Source organism: Haematobia irritans, chromosome 5 (genome assembly GCF_050003625.1).
Source record: "Haematobia irritans isolate KBUSLIRL chromosome 5, ASM5000362v1, whole genome shotgun sequence".
In the NCBI taxonomy this organism is placed as follows: Eukaryota; Metazoa; Arthropoda; class Insecta; order Diptera; family Muscidae; genus Haematobia; species Haematobia irritans.
This window is the reverse complement of record NC_134401.1, coordinates 22,353,925-22,374,296: the sequence shown is the minus strand read 5'-3', so window position 1 is coordinate 22,374,296 and position 20,372 is coordinate 22,353,925. Positions and strand designations below refer to the sequence as shown.

Below are 20,372 nucleotides of genomic sequence, written 5' to 3'. Positions count from 1 at the left end.
CCTGGCTGACCTTTGGATCCAAAAGCTTAACAACGGGTCGGTTATCGCATGAGCTCTCTTGAGTTCCAGTAAGTGGTAAAAGAGAGCTTCATATTCGAGTTTAGGTTAGGTTAGGTTAAAGTGGCAGTCCGATTAAGATTCAGGCTCACTTAGACTATTCAGTCCATTGTGATACCACATTAACTAAAAGTACCTATTACATATGGGCACTTCTAGTTTTAACCGCTGAACCTTCTCGATTATTTTTCTTCGCAGAACCAACCAGATTGTTCCAAAAACATTAGCAGACTGCTTAAGTTCACGTTTTCCAGATCCGCCAGTAATGCTCCTATAATGCTATATGCTCCTAAAAGTTTGGTGAATTCTGAGGCAATAGAAACCTCCTGTCGCATACGGTGTCTATCCATGTCTTCAACTTTGGTATCTCCCTCGACTTCGCAAGAGGATCCGCTAACTTCTGATTCAGACAGAGGCTTGTCCATTTCTGAATCCTTTAGCTGATCGTTTTTATACACCTTCATTTGGATATAATGAAAGCCATAACATACACGGCCCTGGGACTTTGCTAGATGTGGCAAAGACTGAGTGTTCAACTGCATGCCGTCTTGGTCCATCCACTTCATCCAAACGGCCAACCTTCCAATCAGCTGTTGGAAGATCTGGATTGCATCATTTCAGTCTATTTAAAAAAGATTCAGGGTCAGAAGGGATTGCAGGTATCCACGCATGTGCTCTAGGTATAGCCGGTATGTCTTTCTTCTCGACTAACTCTAGAGCAGCTCCTTCCCAAACTTCACCAATTAGTATCAGAGCAGCTTTAAAACATTCTATAGACCTCTGGTCCTCAAATGCGACTAGCTTAAATCGTCCTTGATACCAACCAGCCTCTTGGTGTCGAGAATCTAGACCGGGAAACTTTTCCAGCACCTGTGAGTAGACGACAGACAGAGCATTCTCGATTTCGAGTTTGCAACAGGCTAATTGTCATAAACTCTAACATTGAAACAAGGTCTTAGGTATTTTGGATGCAATCAAATCTTATTGGCTTATTGAAAGGAATGTAACGTAATGACCTGTGAATAGACGACAGACAGAGCATTCTCGATTTCGAGTTTGCAACAGGCTAATTGTCATAAACTCTAACATTGAAACAAGGTCTTAGGTATTTTGGATGCAATCAAATCTTATTGACTTATTGAAAGGAATGTAACGTAATGATAAGAAGCTTACGAAGGTCACAGACATACTTCATGACTTTATCTGAACTTTCCGAGCTACCCTAGATAATATGCTAGCTACCTGTCATCTCCATTAGTAGCAATCAGTAGCAATGACCTGCAATGGTTCTTATCAATTGATCAGCCTTAAGATCCTACAAAGTAAGTATAAAGCAGGGAAATTACCGAGGCCACAGAGACTTCATAGATGGGAAGAGTAGAAACGGTCTCTTCGATTCATCCTACTACTCTGTTCTTAGGCGAGACAGAGAACCAAACGCCAGCGTTGAAATAGCCCTCTTTGGCCTTGACTCTATATAGACCCATAGAAATGAGCACGGTCCGCAGCACATCACGTTTCTCTTTTCTTCATCATATATCTTCCTCTACCAGGAATAATCGCTTCATATTTTCAAACGAGTTTTCTAGGACTTTCAGAAGCCTTGATGAAGACATACAGTCTCGTATATAAGTAATATCCTGAAAAAAGGAACCCTGGCACAGAAAATGGGAGAAGTCTTCCGTTGGCTCCGGCTCCTGGTGAGAGCTCTAAGCTCTCTGATTCGGCTGCTGACGAACTTCGTCGTTACGTTCGAATTTCCCGAGGCTTTAATAGCTGCCTGACTGTCATCAACCGGACTTCTGTAGCTTTTGCAATAACATAAACATCCGCCTGAAAAATACTGCTTCCGCTGTCCGTCTTATATGACTCTCTAATCCCCAACTTTTCGCAGTAAATACCACCAATTTCGATAAATCCTTAAAAATGTTCCGAACTCCAAAATGTATGCGGCTTTCTTCCCAATCCTCCATACTTAGTATAACCGAAAGGGAGCCAACGTGGTGGAATGTTCCCGCCTTGCATACACAAGGTCGTGCGTTCGATTCCTACTACGGCCGAACACCAAAAAGTTTTTCAGCGGTGGAATATCCCACCTCAGTAATGCTGGGTGATTGAAAACTTCTCTAAGTGGTTTAACTGCAATGTGGAACGCCATTCGGACAAGGCTATATAAAGGAGGTCCTTGTCATTGAGCTTAATATGGAATCGGGCAGCACTCAGTGATAAGAGAGAAGTTCACCACTGTGGTAGCACAATGGACTGAATAGTCTAAGTGAGCCTAATACATCGGACTGCCAACTAACCTAAAACAACCGATTTCAACTTGCCCTCTTATACATGCTGAGTCGCCATATAGTCTGTACTCATATCTTGCCCAACTGAAGCAATGAGTTCTGTGTGTCTGCATTCCGCGTTTCCTAGCTAGTCCAGGCTCTTCAGTCTCATGAGTATCACCTCAACTGTTTTCCTGATGTGTAGATCAACCGGGCAGACTCCCATCAATACCTCAAGAGCTGCGGTGGCTGTTGTTCTCATTGGCAATAAATGCATATCAGGTAAGAGACACAAACTACTGTGTCATTGACGAGGATCATATTAAATTGTCCAGCATAGTTCCTAAAATCTGACCATCTTCCAATCAGGGCAATGATTGATCTAGATACGGAACCCCTCATTGTCCAGAAAAGAACGTTTTGGAACTTAGATAATGCTAACAGGGAGCTATGCATTTTTCCAAGAGGGATTGGCAGGGAAAATTGTGGAGGTCCTTGGGAGCCATCATGGATGGAAAGAGTATGCACACTGCCGCTAGCTAGGATATTTAACCCTCCAGCAGAAACGGTCTATCCTACTTCTATCCTCTCTGACGGGACACTGAACGCAACGCTGCAACGGGACATAGTCTTCATTTGCCTCGGTTCTGAGAAAGAGAGACCCAGGCCAATATCCACGACCATTCTATCTATCTATTCTATCTTTATCTCAATAACAACCAAAAATGTCAACAAAGAAAGGGTAAAATTTTTATTTTGGATCCAGAAGTTGCTCTAAATGGGATTCGACGAAGTAAGTGTTGTACGGCCGTGTCAAGACAGGAGGATAAGTTGTCCGGAAGAGTATATTTGGATTTGGATAGGGGGATGTAAAAGCCTTTTGTAATAGCTTCCATATTCTTTCAATTCTTAACACACCACCACCATCATTATATCTCCGTCTGTATATGGTTACATATTCAATTCGCCAATTCCCTTCATCAGATGTCTGGCCCAGAAAAAAAACATACCCAACCACAAAAACTCATATGAATACCACAGACACAGAAGCATATCTCATGCTAGTCGATAATGTCGCTCTACATGCAGCTGGTTCGCTTTTCAACGGCTGCCAAGCTTGAAATGTACGTCTGGCAGCCTATCTTTTTGCCGCCTGGACTGGCTAGGCAATTGCTTAGTTCTTGTCCCGTACGGTCAGCCACCAAACAAACTCCTTCTCCAATGGTATGATGTGCCATAGTTCTTCATATCTTTGCATTGCACTAAACGATGGTACTCTTGTACGCATCTACCTTCTCTTGGCTAAACGAAGCACTCACTACACATAACATAACCGAGGATGAGTCGAACGGGCTTCAGCATGGCTGAACTTACACGGCGAAGAGGAGAAAAAGTATTTTTATTGAATTTCGTATTTAGGAATTTTAATAAATTGATAATGTCATTAATTTCAAATAACAACAGCGGGCATAATGTATTGGCAACAGGTGCAGAAAAGAGGCGGGCTCATTGTTTAATGGAGAGGGCTCAATGTGATGATGATCATGATAATGTGGAAAAGGAGACTTCATGGGGAAAATTCATATTGTCTACTATATTTGTGGATGTATGACTATCGAGCCATTAACTCCGTTAGTTACTTACGTCCGTAAGTTAACCATAGTGGGATGAGAGGATTGGGAAGTCTCCGTATACTGGGTTCTATGTAGAAGAGCGGCAGAATCGAACTGGGAGCTCAATCCAAAAATAACTGACTGGATATACGAAATCGTAGTTAACAATTCCCAACAATGGAGCCGATACACTGGTCGAACTGTATCATAAGCGGGCTAATTAGGATCACGTCATCCTCAGCTTCGGAAACCAAGCCATACTGTTGACCTATAGAGGAGCAGATCTAAGGAACAACTACCATGGCGGCAATAACATTTAAAGTGAAGAGTACCCACTCAGTCAAACCGTCAGCGGATAATAAGTGAATGACAAACTATCAAAGGTTAATAGGGAGACTGTGGAAGTAGTAGCGAATGCTGAGGAACTCGTACCCAAGGTTGACATAACTGCTGAGTGTGACATTCTGACGCAATAAACTATATCCAGAAAAAAGCGGAGTGAGACTAGTCGTATACGTAGCGGCCCAAGCCAACGATATTCAGGAACGTAGATATTTGTTTGGTTGGAGGTGATGGTTTGAGGTGTTTCCGAGCGATGCAAGAAAAATTGAGGAAGGTGTAGGCCCCCTTCCCACTCCCTCCATCTACATTCATCATCGCTATCCCACAAAAAAGGGGTGAGACTAGGCATAAACGTAGCGGCCCAAGCCATCGATATCCAGAAACGTAGATATTTTTTTGGTTGGCGGTGGGGGTTTAATGTGATCCCGAGCGAAAATCTACTCTAGACTCTGATCAGTCACGACATTTTTCCATGGACGCAAAAAGAAAACTGAGGAGGGCGGAGGTCCCCATCCTACTCCCTCCTTCTGCATACGTCTTTGTCGAGACCCTATTCCGATTGCTGGACAACAGCATAGTCTGTAACGATCCACCGCTTAGGGCCTTACTTCCTTAGAGAGTGGACACCTCTTTATTGCCGGCAATACGGTGGATCGTTACAAGTCCTACAGGCAAAAGAGCTGTCTACAACGTAGTGTGGTACAGAAATAACACGAGGCCACACAACGAATACATTTTCATGGATAGCCGGGGGCAGTACAATTACGATGCGGTCATGAACTGTATTGCAAACGAATACTCGGAATACGACTGGATCTACATCATATGGAAACCGGGACATGAGGATGTGGACTGGATCCATATCATAGGGGTGCCGGAATAAAAGAAAATGTAAAGCAAATTTTCTGGCACCTTGAGATGAGGTCCATCTATGCCGGCTAATCTGTCAATGTGCACCGAAATAATCATGAACAAAATTAGAAAAATCGATGTCTACTTTTACGGTGAAAAAAGAACATGTAAATATCAAAGATTCAAATAAATATGATTATAGATATTGTTACGCATAATATGATCCGAATGTAAGCATACAGCTGCAATGCACTCCAATGCCTAGAAATAAATGAACACTCTTCAACCACAAAAAAAAAAACTCAATGAATTACTCATGCAAACCATTCTAAATATAGAACTCCCACTCATCACCAACTGAGTAACGTTCACAACGCGAACATAAAAAAGTGATGTCAATGCGGAGTGTTATTACAAACGCAGGTAGATTTTTACTGTTTGGTAGATTGCTAGAACTCTAGGTGTTTTGGTAGATTTTGCAAAATATTACTCTACAACTAAGAGGTACTTTATAAATTTTCTATAGGAATTCAAGTTTGACAAAATTTTCTTTACATAAATAAAATTTTGAGAAAATTTTCTGTAGAAATAATATTTTGAGAAAATTTTCTATAGAAATAAAATGTAAAAAAATGTTTTATAGAAATAAAATTTTGACAAAATTTTCTATAGAAATAAAATTTCGACAACATTTCCCATAGAAATAAAATTTTGGAAAAATGTTCTATAGTAATAAAATTTTGAAAAAAATCGATAGAAATAGAATTTTGACAAAATTATCTATAGAAATAAAATTTTGACACAATTTACTATTGAAATAACATCTTGACAAAATTTTCTATTGAAATAAAATTTTGACAAAATTTTCTATGGAAATAAAATTTTGACAAAATTTTCTATAGTACTACAATTTTGAGAAAATTCTCTATAGAAATAAAATTTTGTTAACATTTTCTATAGAAATAAAATGTAGACAAAATTTTCTATAGAAATAAAATTTTGACAAAATTTTCTTTAGAAATAAGATTTTGACAAAATTAACTTTTGCATGAAATATGTAATCTTTAAATTTAAAGGACCGGACTATCGATTCAAATGAAGATTTTCGTGCATGTTTCTGAATTTTATGTGTTTTTTTTTTCTTTTTTTTTGAGAAAATTTCTTGTACCCCTTAAAAAAGATCATTCTTTACCATAGTAGATACTTGATGCTAGCAAATAAAAAAAAATTTCCAAATTTTAGCCACCTTTTCCTTGAAATTATCGTATCAAATCGATATTACCAATGTATCAATAAAACGTCATTGTGGCATCACTGCCACTAACTTTATATACATTCTCTTACAATTGTATATACATGTTGAAGAGAACTCAATGAAATGAAAAAAAAAATGATTCATGAATACACTTTGTTGACTGCCGTTGTTATTCTGTTACTCACTTCCCGCTGTTATTCATAAGCCACACGGAAGAGAGCCAAAATGTTAAATATTCAGTACAACGGCTAACAGCAATGTATAACACATTTGAGTATTTGTTATCATATAGAACATTTAACATACATACTCATATTAACATTTTGGTGCCAGGTTAGCATATGCCTCTTTAGCTCAGTGGCAGAGCACTGGTCTTGTAAACCAGGGGTCGTGAGTTCAATCCTCACAGGAGGCAACTCAAATTAAATTTTTTTATTTGTTTTTTTTTGTTTACTTTTTAATTTCTATTTTTTTTACCACGAAATAGGAGAGGTTTTGGTAGAGCACCTATTTCTATGAGTTGTTCGTTTTTTTTCACTTATAAACTAATAACATGTCAAATACAAACTTATTGATTAATGACAATTGAAAATTAGCACAAACCTGTTAGAATAAATTAGAACTTCAGAATTTTTTTCTTAGCCAGCAAGATTCCAGGCCTCTTTAGCTCAGTGGCAGAGCACTGGTCTTGTAAACCAGGGGTCGTGAGTTCAATCCTCACAGGAGGCAATACAAATTGTAATATTTTTATAATAAAAGTCCCGGTATGCAATTCTGAAATTAAATAAATATGCAAATTAATTATATTAAAATAATACTAATTAATCAAATAAAAACATTAAACTTGTATTAAATAAAAACTATTAAGTGTAGACAATGCCGGAAAACGGAATTTTACAAATTTGAAAACAATTGAATTTGAAATAAAAGTTGAATTTAGGAAATCGACATACCAAATCTTTTACAAATTTGGAAAAAATCGACTCTTTCAAATTAAAAAAGCAAACTCGAAAAAAGAGTCGACTTTAAACAAATCTAAAAGTAGCCTTTTTGTTTTCTTTGCAGAGATTAAGAAAACGATCTTTCCAAATTTGGAAAAATTCTGCAAAAATACTTTCGACTTTTGCAAAATTTGAATTTTTGTTTTTTTTTTTCAAATTTGGAAAAATAAATAAATAAATAAAATAAAATAAAATTAAAAAAATAATAATGTCGACTTTTGCACAAACCGACTTTTCCATATTGGGAAGAATTCGGCAACTCGACGTTTGCAAAAGTCGATTTTTTTTACTTTTTCCAAATATGAGAAATTGTTTTTCGACTTGATATAAATAATCGGAATGTCGACTTTTGCAAAAATCGAATTTTTAAAAATTTGGTAAAATCTACTTTCCAAAAAAAGTCGAATTTGTTATTTTTGTGCAAAAGTTAAAATCGACTTTTTAAAGTTTTTTTTCGACTTTTGCAAAAGTCGCCTTTTTCCAAATTTGAAATAGTTGGGTTTTCGACTTTCTATATATTTGCAAATATCGACATTCGACGTTTATGATTGTTAGAGAAACACGTTTTTGCGTCGCGATTTTCGACTTTTTGGTAGATTTTCAGCATAACAAGAGCTGCAACAAATTTGACTTTTTTATTCTCATTACAATCCGACCTTTTGGGAGAATTGGAAAAATCAGGTTTTCGACTTTATATAAATTTTAAAAGACTTAAATTTTAATTTTAAATTGTTAATTTAAATTTTAAAGACTTACGATTATAAAAAGTCGACTTTGACGTCGCAACTCGCAACTTTAGATTTTTTTTCAAGTCAAATTCCACTAGTTTGTTATAAGTAGGTCATTTTGGGTCACAATAATAAATCGGTTTGACTCTATTTTCAAAAAAAAAAAAAAAAAAAAAATCAAAGGCCGTTAGCTGATTTTTAGATTATAAGAAGTCTTTGATTTTTTAACAAGTTTTAAAAAAGTCTATTTTTGTGTTTTGAAGAAAATCGGCATCCCGACTTTTCCAAAATCGTAAAAAGACCGAAAATGGACTTTCGAATTTTGCAAAAGTTGAAATGTTAATCATTTCCAACTGTGGAAAAAGGCGGTGTTTTTTTTTTTTAAGTTGAAAAAGTCGACATTTGCAACTTCAAAAAATATCAAAAGTCGAAAAAGATGATTTTTAGATTACAAAAAGTCGACTTCAGCATTTTTCAAGCCAATTTTCCACTGTTATTTTTTTTTTTTAATCGAAACCCCAATTTTTTTTGATGTTTTTGATGTTTTACGCTGCGACTTTCGACTTTTGGCACATTTTTACCACAAACAGAGCTGTATCACATTCGGCCTTTTGATTCTCATTATAGTCCGACTTTTACAAAATTTGGAAAAGTCGATACGTCGATACGTCGACTTGTCGATTTTTTGACTTTTTAAAATTGTAAAAAATCTATTTTCACTTTTCCCATTGTTATAAAATTGACTTTGAATTTTTTAGGCATAAAAGTGACGACATCAACAAACGACACACGTTCAAATCAAATTCGATTTTTTTACTTTTTTTGTTTGTTAAATTTAATCGACTTTAGTCAATATAAAAATGTCCATATATTTGAAAAATAATTTAAAAGTTGATTGGATGATTTTTTGATTATAATAAAAAACTTCGCCTTGTTGGCAAAATTTTGAAAAAGTCGATTTTTTTATTTAAAAAAAATCGAAAACCCGACTTTTCTAAAATTTAAAAGAGACCGAAAATTGACATTCGACTTTTGCTAAAGCAGACTTTTTCACCATTTCCAAATTTGAATAAGTATATACGGCCGTAAGTTCAGCCAGGCCGAATCTTATGTACCCTCCACCATGGATTGCGTAGAAACTTCTACGAAAGACTGTCATCCACAAATTTCAAATCACTCGGATGAAATTTGCTCCTCCAAGAGTCTCCAAAACCAAATCTCGGGATCGGTTTATATGGGGGCTATAAATGATTATAGACTGATATGGACCACTTTTGGCATGGTTGTTAAATATCATATACTAACATCACGTACCAAATTTCAACCGAATGGGAAGAATTTTGCTCTTCCAAGGTGCTCCGGAGGTCAAACCTGGGGATCGGTTTATATGGGGCCTATATATAATTATGGACCGATATCGACCAATGTTTGTATGGGTGTTTAAGGCCATATATTAACATCACGTACCAAATTTCAACTAAATCAGATGCATTTTGGTCTTCCAAAAGGCTCCGGAGGTCAAATCTGGTGATCGGTTTATATGGGGGCTATATATAATTATGGACCGATATGGACCAATTTTTGCATGGTCATTAGAGACCATATACTAACATCATGTACCAAATTTCAGACGGATCTGATGAAATTTGTTTCTCTTAGAGGCTCTGCAAGCCTAATCGGGGGATCGGTTTATATGGGGGCTATATATAATTATGGACCGATGTGGACCAATTTTTGCATGGTTGTTAGGGACCATATACTAACACCATGTACCAAATTTCAGCCGGATCGGATGAAATTTGCTTCTCTTAGAGGCTCCGCAATCCAAATCGGGGGATCGGTTGATATGGGGGCTATATATAATTATGGACCGATGTGAACCAATTTTTGCATGGTTGTTAGAGACCATATACTAACACCATGTACCAAATTTCAGCCGGATCGGATGAAATTTGCTTCTCTTAGAGGCCTCGCAAGCCAAATTTGTGGGTCCGTTTATATGGGGGCTATACGTAAAAGTGGACCGATATGGCCCATTTGCAATACAATCCGACCTACATCAATAACAACTACTTGTGCCAAGCTTCAAGTCGATAGCTTGTTTCGTTCGGAAGTTAGCGTGATTTCAACAGACGGACGGACGGACGGACATGCTCAGATCGACTCAGAATTTCACCACGACCCAGAATATATATACTTTATGGGGTCTTAGATCAATATTTCGATGTGTTACAAACGGAATGACAAAGTTAATATACCCCCATCCTATGGTGGAGGGTATAAAAAGGCGGTTTTTGGATTTTTTTTTAATATTTTGCAATTGTTGGAAAGTCATCTTTTAACAAAATTGAAAAGTCATTAAAAAGATTTTTAAATGGCAAAAAGTCGACTTCGACTTTTTGTGACAAAAAGTCGATTAATGGAATAGTCGACTTTTGACGTCGCTATTTTTTTAACTTTTTCACCATTTCCAAATTTGAAAAAAAAAACCGTTTTTGGATTTTTTTTTTCAATATTTTGCAGTTGTTGGAAAGTCATCTTTTAACAAAATTGAAAAGTCATTAAAAAAAATTTTAAATGGCAAAAAGTCGACTTCGACTTTGTGTGACAAAAAGTCGATTAGTGGAATAGTCGACTTTTGACGTCGCTATTTTTTTCACTCTGATTCGATTTTTTCGCTAAAGTAAGTCGATATAAGTCACTATAAAAAAACGATTATTCGATTTGACTCGATTTTCAAAAAAATCAAAAGATTTTAAATTACAAATAGTCGACTTTGACTTGGTTACCGAAAATCGACTGGTGGGAATATTAAATATAATGAAGAGAATTATATAATATTAACTACATTTTGTCTAAATAAAATTATGCCAAAATTATTTTAATTTATATTACATTACAATAAATAATATTTATTTTTATACGATTATTCGATTTGACTCGATTTTCAAAAAAAAAAAAAAATCAAAAGATTTTAAACTACAAATAATCGATTTCGACTTGGTTACCGAAAATCGACTTGTGGGAAAATTAAATATAATGAAGAGAATTATATAATATTAACTACATTTTGTCTAAATAAAATTATGCCAAAATTATTTTAATTTATATTACATTACAATAAATAATATTTATTTTTATACGATTATTCGATTTGACTCGATTTTCAAAAAAAAAAAAAAAATCAAAAGATTTTAAACTACAAATAATCGATTTCGACTTGGTTACCGAAAATCGACTTGTGGGAAAATTAAATATAATGAAGAGAATTATATAATATTAACTACATTTTGTCTAAATAAAATTATGCCAAAATTATTTTAATTTATATTACATTACAATAAATAATATTTAATTAATAATATTTAAAAAAATTTAATTTATTAATTTTAATTTAATTTTGTCATTGCTTAAAAGGGTATCGTTTTGAGAACTGTTCGCTCTGTTTGTAAGGCACCGTGGTTTCAAGGCCTCTTTAGCTCAGTGGCAGAGCACTGGTCTTGTAAACCAGGGGTCGTGAGTTCAATCCTCACAGGAGGCAACGCATAAAAAACTTGTTTTTAATATTTAAAAATACTCTGGGAAGAAAACTAATTCATTGTCTTCTCCCCCGATTTATATTAAAAATTACACTGTAAAATGGTAGCAAAGTATTAAAATAATAATAATAATAAAAAAAAAATATAAAAAGAACCTGCATTTACTGGTGACTTGCCTCCTGTGAGGATTGAACTCACGACCCCTGGTTTACAAGACCAGTGCTCTGCCACTGAGCTAAAGAGGCTATATGATTCCACTTGGCAAAATGACGATATGTTTGCTTGCTCTCATACATACACACTCAGTCTGACTCATCGTACACCCATTCAACTATAAATGATGGACATGAAATATTAATTAGCTAATTGCTCATTGTTTATCAAATAATTTACTGTTAACTTGTTCATAGGCAGAGATAAAAACACATTTCATATACTTTGGTTACCTTTAACTGCATGTTCGTGTGTGTATGTTTGTGTGGCTTGCTACCCTTCATTTCTATTGTAAGCATTTGCCGGCTTCTCTCTGTATACCTGGTGACTCGTGTGAATAGAACATTGTTGTTCTGTGGTAATTTTTATAGCACATGTCTGTAAACATCTACTCTTCTGTTAGATAACAGAGGCTTTAAATTTAAGTGTTATACGAATATGTGTGAATTCATAAGGGCAACAGAATTGTCTTCAAATATATATTTTAAAAGGGAACAAAGAGCAGATCCTATAAATAATCTAATAATTGCGTATTATTAAAATTTTGATTATTAATGTTTTTAAATCGATGAAATATCTGTATTTTTAGTCTCTATGTTCATATTTTATATTAAGCACAAATGCAACACAGCCTCTTTAGCTCAGTGGTAGAGCACTGGTCTCGTAAACCAGGGGTCGTGAGTTCAAACCTCACAGGAGGCAAACGAGTTTTTTTCATTCGAAAAAATTTAAAATCTTTGAATTTTGATATGTGAGCCCAGCAAACCATATTTGTTGAGTTGGTTTTTGAAATATCAATGGTGATGCTTTATTAGGGGAGATACAAGGTTCGCATTGAAGAAAAGCAATGATTGATATTGATGGGTAATGAATGGGAAGGAAGAAGATTCTATATAACTAACAATACACACGTGTGTGGGTGGGATAAGTATGGTAGATTTGCAACAATTCCCTGTGGGATTTTTCTTATTATAAATTAAGATGTAAATACATCTATATTTTTGGAAGTCAGGGTTTCTCTATTCTTTTTAAAAAATCAGTGAAAGTTTTATTTTTTTTTAATAAAAAAAAATAAATAAATAAGAATCCTAAAAATAAAAAATACAACAACAAAACAAAATATTTTCGTAAAAATATTTCAAAACTCTATTAACAGATGATCAGATTTTTTATTTATGTATTTGGAACCTTCCACAGAAAAAATATCACCGAAAATGTTCCATTTATTTTTTCAACAAATATCAACGAAATTTTTCAATATAATTTTTTTTTTTTGAATTTGTTAAAAAAAATATAACTGATTTAACTATTTTTGAATTGTTTTAATTAACTATTCCAATTCCTTTTTCATTTGACGTCTATGGCCGATATTACTCGTACTATCATTTCATTTAGACTTCAATTGAAACCATAAATTTCGTGATTAAAAACAAGATATAATTCTTTTTCAGTGTTTTTAGTGCATTTTATTAATTGGCATTTTTTACATAAAAAATTGAATTGAAAAAATTACCAATATAGATTTTTGATTTTTTCAAATTAAATATCAATTAAATATTTTAATTGAATTAAAAACCAAAAATAATTAAAAACTTTGTTGATTTAATTACTTTTTATTTAAACAACAATTAACTTTCCAATTAATTTTTTTATTGATACCGATGATCGATATTACTATCTTTTCTGTGTTTGAGGAAGCTTCAATTAAAATTTAATAGAAACAATTAATTTTGTGATTAAAAACAAAAAATAGTTTTAAGGCTTTTTTATTGACATTTTTACATAAAACATTTTGGGGTGTTAAAAACACCGGATCCACCGAAAATGGAATTTGCAACAAAACCTCCAATCGCTGGTAAAAGAAAAACCAGTCCATAGGTTTTTAGTCACTCTAGCTATGACGCATCGTAAAAAATTTAAAAAAGTAATACCCAAATCGGGACAGATCAAGCTACAGCTCCCATATACAGTGAAACCTCCCAAACTTGGATACCTTAAAAACTGGGCACCTCCCGAAAGTAAACAATTTTCGTGATGCGTTTGCTATATTAATACATTAAAATTAAACTCTCATAAACCCACACGTCCCAAATGTGGGAGAGTGTACACTTATGAGAGGTTTCACTGTCAAAATTTTATTTCTATAGAAAATTTTGTCAAACTTTTATTTCTATAGAAAATTTTGTCAAAATTTTATTTCTATAGAAAATTTTGTCAAAATTTTATTTCAATATAAATTTTGTCAAATTGCTATAGAAAATTTTGTCAAAATTTATTTTCTATAAAAATTTTTATTAAAATTTTATTTCCATAGAAAATTTTGTCAAAATTGTATTACTATAAAAAATTTTGTCAGAATTGTATTTCTATAGAACATTTTCTCAAAATTTTATTTCTCTAGAAAATTTTGTAAAAATTTTATTTCTATAGAAGATTTTGTCAAAATTTTATTTCTGTAGAAAATTTTGTCAAAATTTTATTTCTATAGAAAATGCTGTTAAAATTTTATTTCTATAGAAAATTTTGTCAAAATTTTATTTCTACAGAAAATTTTGTCAAAATTTTATTTCTATAGAAAATTTTGTCAAAATTAGTTTTCTATAAAAGATTTTATCAAAACTTTATTGCTATAGAAAATTTTGTCAAAATTTTATTTCTATAGAGAATTTTATCAAAACTTTATTTCTTTGGAAAATTTGTTAAAATTTTATTGCTGTAGAAAATTTTCTTAAATTTTTTTTTTCAAAATTTTATTTCTATAGAAAAAATTTCGTCAAAATTTTATTTCTAAGAAAATTTTGTAAAAATTTTATTTCTATAGAAAATTTTGTAAAAATTTTATTTCTATAGAAGATTTTGTCAAAATTTTATTTCTATAGAAAATTTTGTAAAAATTTTATTTCTATAGAAAATTTTGTAAAAATTTTATTTCTATAGAAAATTTTGTCAAAATGTTATTTCTATAGAAAATTTTGTCAAAATTGTAAAAATTTTATTTCTATAGAAGATTTTGTCAAAATTTTATTTCTATAGAAAATTTTGTAAAAATTTTATTTCTATAGAAAATTTTGTAAAAATTTTATTTCTATAGAAAATTTTGTCAAAATGTTATTTCTATAGAAAATTTTGTCAAAATTTTATTTCTATAGAAAATTTTGTCAAAATTAGTTTTCTATAAAAAATTTTATCAACATTTTATTTCTATAGAAAATTTTGTCAAAATTTTATTTCTATAGAAATTTTTGTCAAAATTTTATTTCTATAGAAAATTTTGTCAAAATGTTATTTCTATAGAAAATTTTGTCAAAATGTTATTTCTATAGACAATTTGGTCAATATTTTATTTCTATAGAAAATTTTGTCAAAATTTAATTTCTATAGAAAATTTTGTCAAAATTTTATTTCTATAGAAAATTTTGTCAAAATTGTATTTTTATAAAAAATTGTTCCAAAATGTTTCTTTTTATAGAAAATTTTGTCAAAATTTTATTTCTATTGAACATTTTGCAAAATTTTATTTCTATAGACAATTTTGTCAAAATTTTATTTCTATAGAAAATTTTGTAAAAATTTTATTTCTATAGAAAATTTTGTAAAAATTTTATTTCTATAGAAAATTTTGTAAAAATTTTATTTCTATAGAAGATTTTGTCAAAATTTTATTGCTGTAGAAAATTTTCTTAAATTTTTTTTCAAAATTCAAAATTATGTAGAAAATTTTGTCAAAATTTTATGTCTATAGAAAATTTTATCACAATTTTATTTCTATAGAAAATTTTGTAAAAATTTTATTTCTATAGAAAATTTTGTAAAAATTTTATTTCTATAGAAAATTTTGTAAAAATTTTATTTCTATAGAAAATTTTGTCAAAATTTTATTTCTATAGAAAATTTTGTAAAAATTTTATTTCTATAGAAGATTTTGTCAAAATTTTATTTCTATAGAAAATTTTGTCAAAATTTTATTTCTATAGAAAATTTTGTCAAAATTTTATTTCTATAGAGAAGTTTATCAAAACTTTATTTCTTTAAAAATTTTGTTAAAATTTTAGTGCTGTAGAAAATTTTCTTAAATTTTTTTTTCAAAATTTTATTTCTATAGAAAATAATGTAAAAATTTTATTTCTATAGAAAATTTTGTCAAAATTTTATTTCTATAGAAAATTTTGTCAAAATTTTATTTCTATAGAAAATTTTTTCAAAATTTTATTTCTATAGAAAATTTTGTCAAAATTTTATTTTTATAGAAAATTTTGTCAAAATTTTATTTCTATAGAAAATTTTGTCAAAATTTTATTTCTATAGAAAATTTTGTAAAAATTTTATTTCTATAGAAAATGCTGTTAAAATTTTATTTCTATAGAAAATTTTGTCAAAATTTTATTTCTATAGAAAATTTTGTCAAAATTTTATTTCTACCGAAAATTTTGTCACAGTTTTATTTCTATAGAAAATTTTGTCAAAATTAGTTTTCTATAAAAGATTTTATCAAAATTTTATTGCTATAGAACATTTTGTCAAAATTTTATATCTATAGAGAATTTTATCAAAACTTTATTTCTTTGGAAAATTTTTTAAAATTTTATTGCTGTAGCAAATTTTCTTAATTTTTTTTCAAAATTTTATTTCTATAGACAATTTGGTCAAAATTTTATTTCTATAGAAAATTTTGTCAAAATTTAATTTCTATAGAAAATTTTGTCAAAATTTTATTTCTATAGAAAATTTTGTCAAAGTTGTATTTTTATAAAAAATTGTTCCAAAATGTTTCTTTTTATAGAAAATTTTGTCAAAATTTTATTTCTATTGAACATTTTGCAAAATTTTATTTCTATAGACAATTTTGTCAACATTTTATTTCTATAGAAAATTTTTTCAAAATTAGTTTTCTATAAAAAATTTTATCAAAATTTTATTGTCAAAATTTTATTTCTATAGAGAATTTTATGAAAACTTTATTTCTTTGGAAAATTTGTTAAAATTTTATTGCTGTAGAAAATTTTCTTAAATTTTTTTTCAAAATTCAAAATTATGTAGAAAATTTTGTCAAAATTTTATGTCTGTAGAAAATTTTATCACAATTTTATTTCTATAGAAAATTTTGTAAAAATTTTATTTCTATAGAAAATTTTGTAAAAATTTTATTTCTATAGAAAATTTTGTAAAAATTTTATTTCTATAGAAAATTTTGTAAAAATTTTATTTCTATAGAAAATGTTGTCAAAATTTTATTTCTACAGAAAATTTTGTCAAATTTTATTTTTATAGAAAATTTTGTCAAAATTAGTTTTCTATAAAAGATTTTATCAAAATTTTATTGCAATAGAAACTTTATTTCTTTGGAAATTTTGTTAAAATTTTATTGCTGTAGAAAATTTTCTTAAATTTTTTTTTCAAAATTTTATTTCTATAGAAAATAATGTCGAAATTTTATTTCTATAGCAAATTTTGTCAAAATTTTATTTCTATACAAAATTTTGTCAAAATTTTATTTCTATACAAAATTTTGTCAAAATTTTATTTCTATAGAAAATTTTGTCAAAATTTTATTTCTATAGAAAATTTTGTCAAAATTTTATTTCTATAGAAAATTTTGTCAAAATTTTATTTCTATAGAAAAATTTTTCAAAATTTTATTTCTAATCAAAATTTTGTCAAAATTTTATTTCTATAGAAAATTTTGTCAAAATTTTACTTCTATAGAAAATTTTGTCAAAATTTTATTTCTATAGAAAATTTAGTCAAAATTTTGTTTTTACAGAATTTTTTTTTGGGAGTTTTGTTTTGCAATATTTAGGGGGATGATTCATAAAACACTTGGCACCACTTGTAAAGGGTGATTTGTTAAGAGCTTGATAACTTTTTTTAAAAAAAAAAACGCATAAAATTTGCAAAATCTCATCGGTTCTTTATTTGAAACGTTAGATTGGTCCATGACATTTACTTTTTGAAGATAATTTCATTTAAATGTTGACCGCGGCTGCGTCTTAGGTGGTCCATTCGGAAAGTCCAATTTTGGGCAACTTTTTCGAGCATTTCGGCCGGAATAGCCCGAATTTCTTCGGAAATGTTGTCTTCCAAAGCTGGAATAGTTGCTGGCTTATTTCTGTAGACTTTAGACTTGACGTAGCCCCACAAAAAATAGTCTAAAGGCGTCAAATCGCATGATCTTGGTGGCCAACTTACCGGTCCATTTCTTGAGATGAATTGTTCTCCGAAGTTTTCCCTCAAAATGGCCATAGAATCGCGAGCTGTGTGGCATGTAGCGCCATCTTGTTGAAACCACATGTCAACCAAGTTCAGTTCTTCCATTTTTGGCAACAAAAAGTTTGTTAGCATCGAACGATAGCGATCGCCATTCACCGTAACGTTGCGTCCAACAGCATCTTTGAAAAAATACGGTCCAATGATTCCACCAGCGTACAAACCACACCAAACAGTGCATTTTTCGGGATGCATGGGCAGTTCTTGAACGGCTTCTGGTTGCTCTTCACTCCAAATGCGGCAATTTTGCTTATTTACGTAGCCATTCAACCAGAAATGAGCCTCATCGCTGAACAAAATTTGTCGATAAACACATTTCGAACCGAACACTGATTTTGGTAATAAAATTCAATGATTTGCAAGCGTTGCTCGTTAGTAAGTCTATTCATGATGAAATGTCAAAGCATACTGAGCATCTTTCTCTTTGACACCATGTCTGAAATCCCACGTGATCTGTCAAATACTAATGCATGAAAATCCTAACCTCAAAAGAATCACCCTTTATGAGGTCAGATGAAGTTTTTATGATGAATGACTAACCTGTGAAAAACTGTTCCTTTTTAGATAAATGTATAACTAAAGCATTGAAAACAAAAATCATTTACAATATTTAATCATTTTAATGGAAAATGTGTGTATAATTAAATTCTATAAATAATCATAACTTTATAGCATTAACGTTATTTAGTTATAAATTTTTGTTAGTTACTACTACGTTAGTAATTGCACACTATAGTTTACGGAGAGATCGTCACACAGCCTCTTTAGCTCAGTGGCAGAGCACTGGTCTTGTAAACCAGGGGTCGTGAGTTCAATCCTCACAGGAGGCAAATTTAAAAATAGATATTTTAAATTAAAGACTCTGTAATAAAAATTAAGTCATTAGAACATTCTATGACATGAATAGAAAATTACTAAGATAGGCTTACATACATGATGAATATGACGCAAGTGTTAGAATAATAGTAATTAGAAATTGTACTTCCGCTATCTCCCTCATATGTGAGGGTCAGGTGATTTTTAACTTTCTTTGAAGTTACGATTTGATTAAATTTTTAATTGTTTGTTTTTATGACAAATTTTGCTAAAATTATTAGAATTTTATATTTTGTTAGTATTGACCCTCGTCGCCTCTTTAGCTCAGTGGTAGAGCACTGGTCTCGTAAACCAGGGGTCGTGAGTTCAAACCTCACAGGAGGCAGTTACTTTACTTTTTTTTGTAACAACTAAAGCCACTCGGAAAGTTTAGGTTACATGTGTATAATATAAAAATTTAATTATAATCACAATATATATAATGTATAATTTTAAGAATATCTGGGAAATTGTTTTAATGTATTTGCAAAAAAAAAAAAAATAAGAGAGTTAAGAAAATCGAAAAAATATTAACGAAAAACATGTTGTCTATAATATTAAGAAGAGCTGTAAAAATATTATTATATATATTCTAAAAACTAAAATTGTTATTAAAATTCATATAAATTAATAACAAAAAAAAATAAATATTCCTAATATTTTCTAAAAATGTTGAATGGACTAAAATTGTCCTCACAAATTTAAATTCTCATATATATTGCTTCGCTTTTAAAGCCTCTTTAGCTCAGTGGCAGAGCACTGGTCTTGTAAACCAGGGGTCGTGAGTTCAATCCTCACAGGAGGCAAAAATAACAACATTATTTTTAAAGTAAGATACTACAGCAAAAAAATCTATATAAACGAATTCTTGAGGAACATCAAGAAGAAAGAAAGCCTAGGAAGATTTTAGATTTGCAAATATCGAGCTTCAAACATATCAACCAAAAAATTGGTTTCCGGAAATCACTTCTAAGGATCAGTTTATATGGAGCCTATGGATCTCTATCGCGGTTTCCACAGTTTCTATATAAATAAAATCTTGACAAATTTTCACAAAATTTTTCTATAGAAAAATTTTGACAAAATTTTCTATAGAAATAAAATTTTGACAAAATTTTCTATAGAAATAAATAGTTTTGACAAAATTTTCTATAGAAATAAATTTTTGACAAAATTTACTGTAGAAATAAATTTTTGACAAAATTTTCTATAGAAATAAAATTTTGACAAAATTTTCTGTAGAAATAAAGTTTTGATAAAACTTTCTATAGAAATAAAATCTTGACAAATTTTGACAAAATTTTTCTATAGAAATAAAATTTTGACAAAATTTTCTATAGAAATAAAATTTTGACAAAATTTTCTATAGAAATAAAA

The 20,372-nt window shown here is 30.6% G+C and overlaps 8 non-coding genes across 8 annotated transcripts; 7 read left to right on the top strand and 1 right to left on the bottom strand.

The window, feature by feature from the left end:
* Window positions 1-6,738: 6,738 nt before the first annotated feature.
* Window positions 6,739-6,810, top strand: TRNAT-UGU (transfer RNA threonine (anticodon UGU)). Its single transcript has one exon. It is a non-coding gene; the product is annotated as a tRNA-Thr (tRNA).
* A 242-nt stretch (window positions 6,811-7,052) lies between these two features.
* On the top strand, window positions 7,053-7,124 carry TRNAT-UGU (transfer RNA threonine (anticodon UGU)). The gene has a single exon. It is a non-coding gene; the product is annotated as a tRNA-Thr (tRNA).
* A 4,469-nt stretch (window positions 7,125-11,593) lies between these two features.
* Window positions 11,594-11,665, top strand: TRNAT-UGU (transfer RNA threonine (anticodon UGU)). The gene has a single exon. It is a non-coding gene; the product is annotated as a tRNA-Thr (tRNA).
* Window positions 11,666-11,836: 171 nt separating this feature from the next.
* On the bottom strand, window positions 11,837-11,908 carry TRNAT-UGU (transfer RNA threonine (anticodon UGU)). The gene has a single exon. It is a non-coding gene; the product is annotated as a tRNA-Thr (tRNA).
* A 598-nt stretch (window positions 11,909-12,506) lies between these two features.
* TRNAT-CGU (transfer RNA threonine (anticodon CGU)) lies at window positions 12,507-12,578 on the top strand. Its single transcript has one exon. It is a non-coding gene; the product is annotated as a tRNA-Thr (tRNA).
* Window positions 12,579-18,898: 6,320 nt separating this feature from the next.
* Window positions 18,899-18,970, top strand: TRNAT-UGU (transfer RNA threonine (anticodon UGU)). The gene has a single exon. It is a non-coding gene; the product is annotated as a tRNA-Thr (tRNA).
* Window positions 18,971-19,269: 299 nt separating this feature from the next.
* Window positions 19,270-19,341, top strand: TRNAT-CGU (transfer RNA threonine (anticodon CGU)). Its single transcript has one exon. It is a non-coding gene; the product is annotated as a tRNA-Thr (tRNA).
* A 388-nt stretch (window positions 19,342-19,729) lies between these two features.
* On the top strand, window positions 19,730-19,801 carry TRNAT-UGU (transfer RNA threonine (anticodon UGU)). The gene has a single exon. It is a non-coding gene; the product is annotated as a tRNA-Thr (tRNA).
* Window positions 19,802-20,372: the final 571 nt, after the last annotated feature.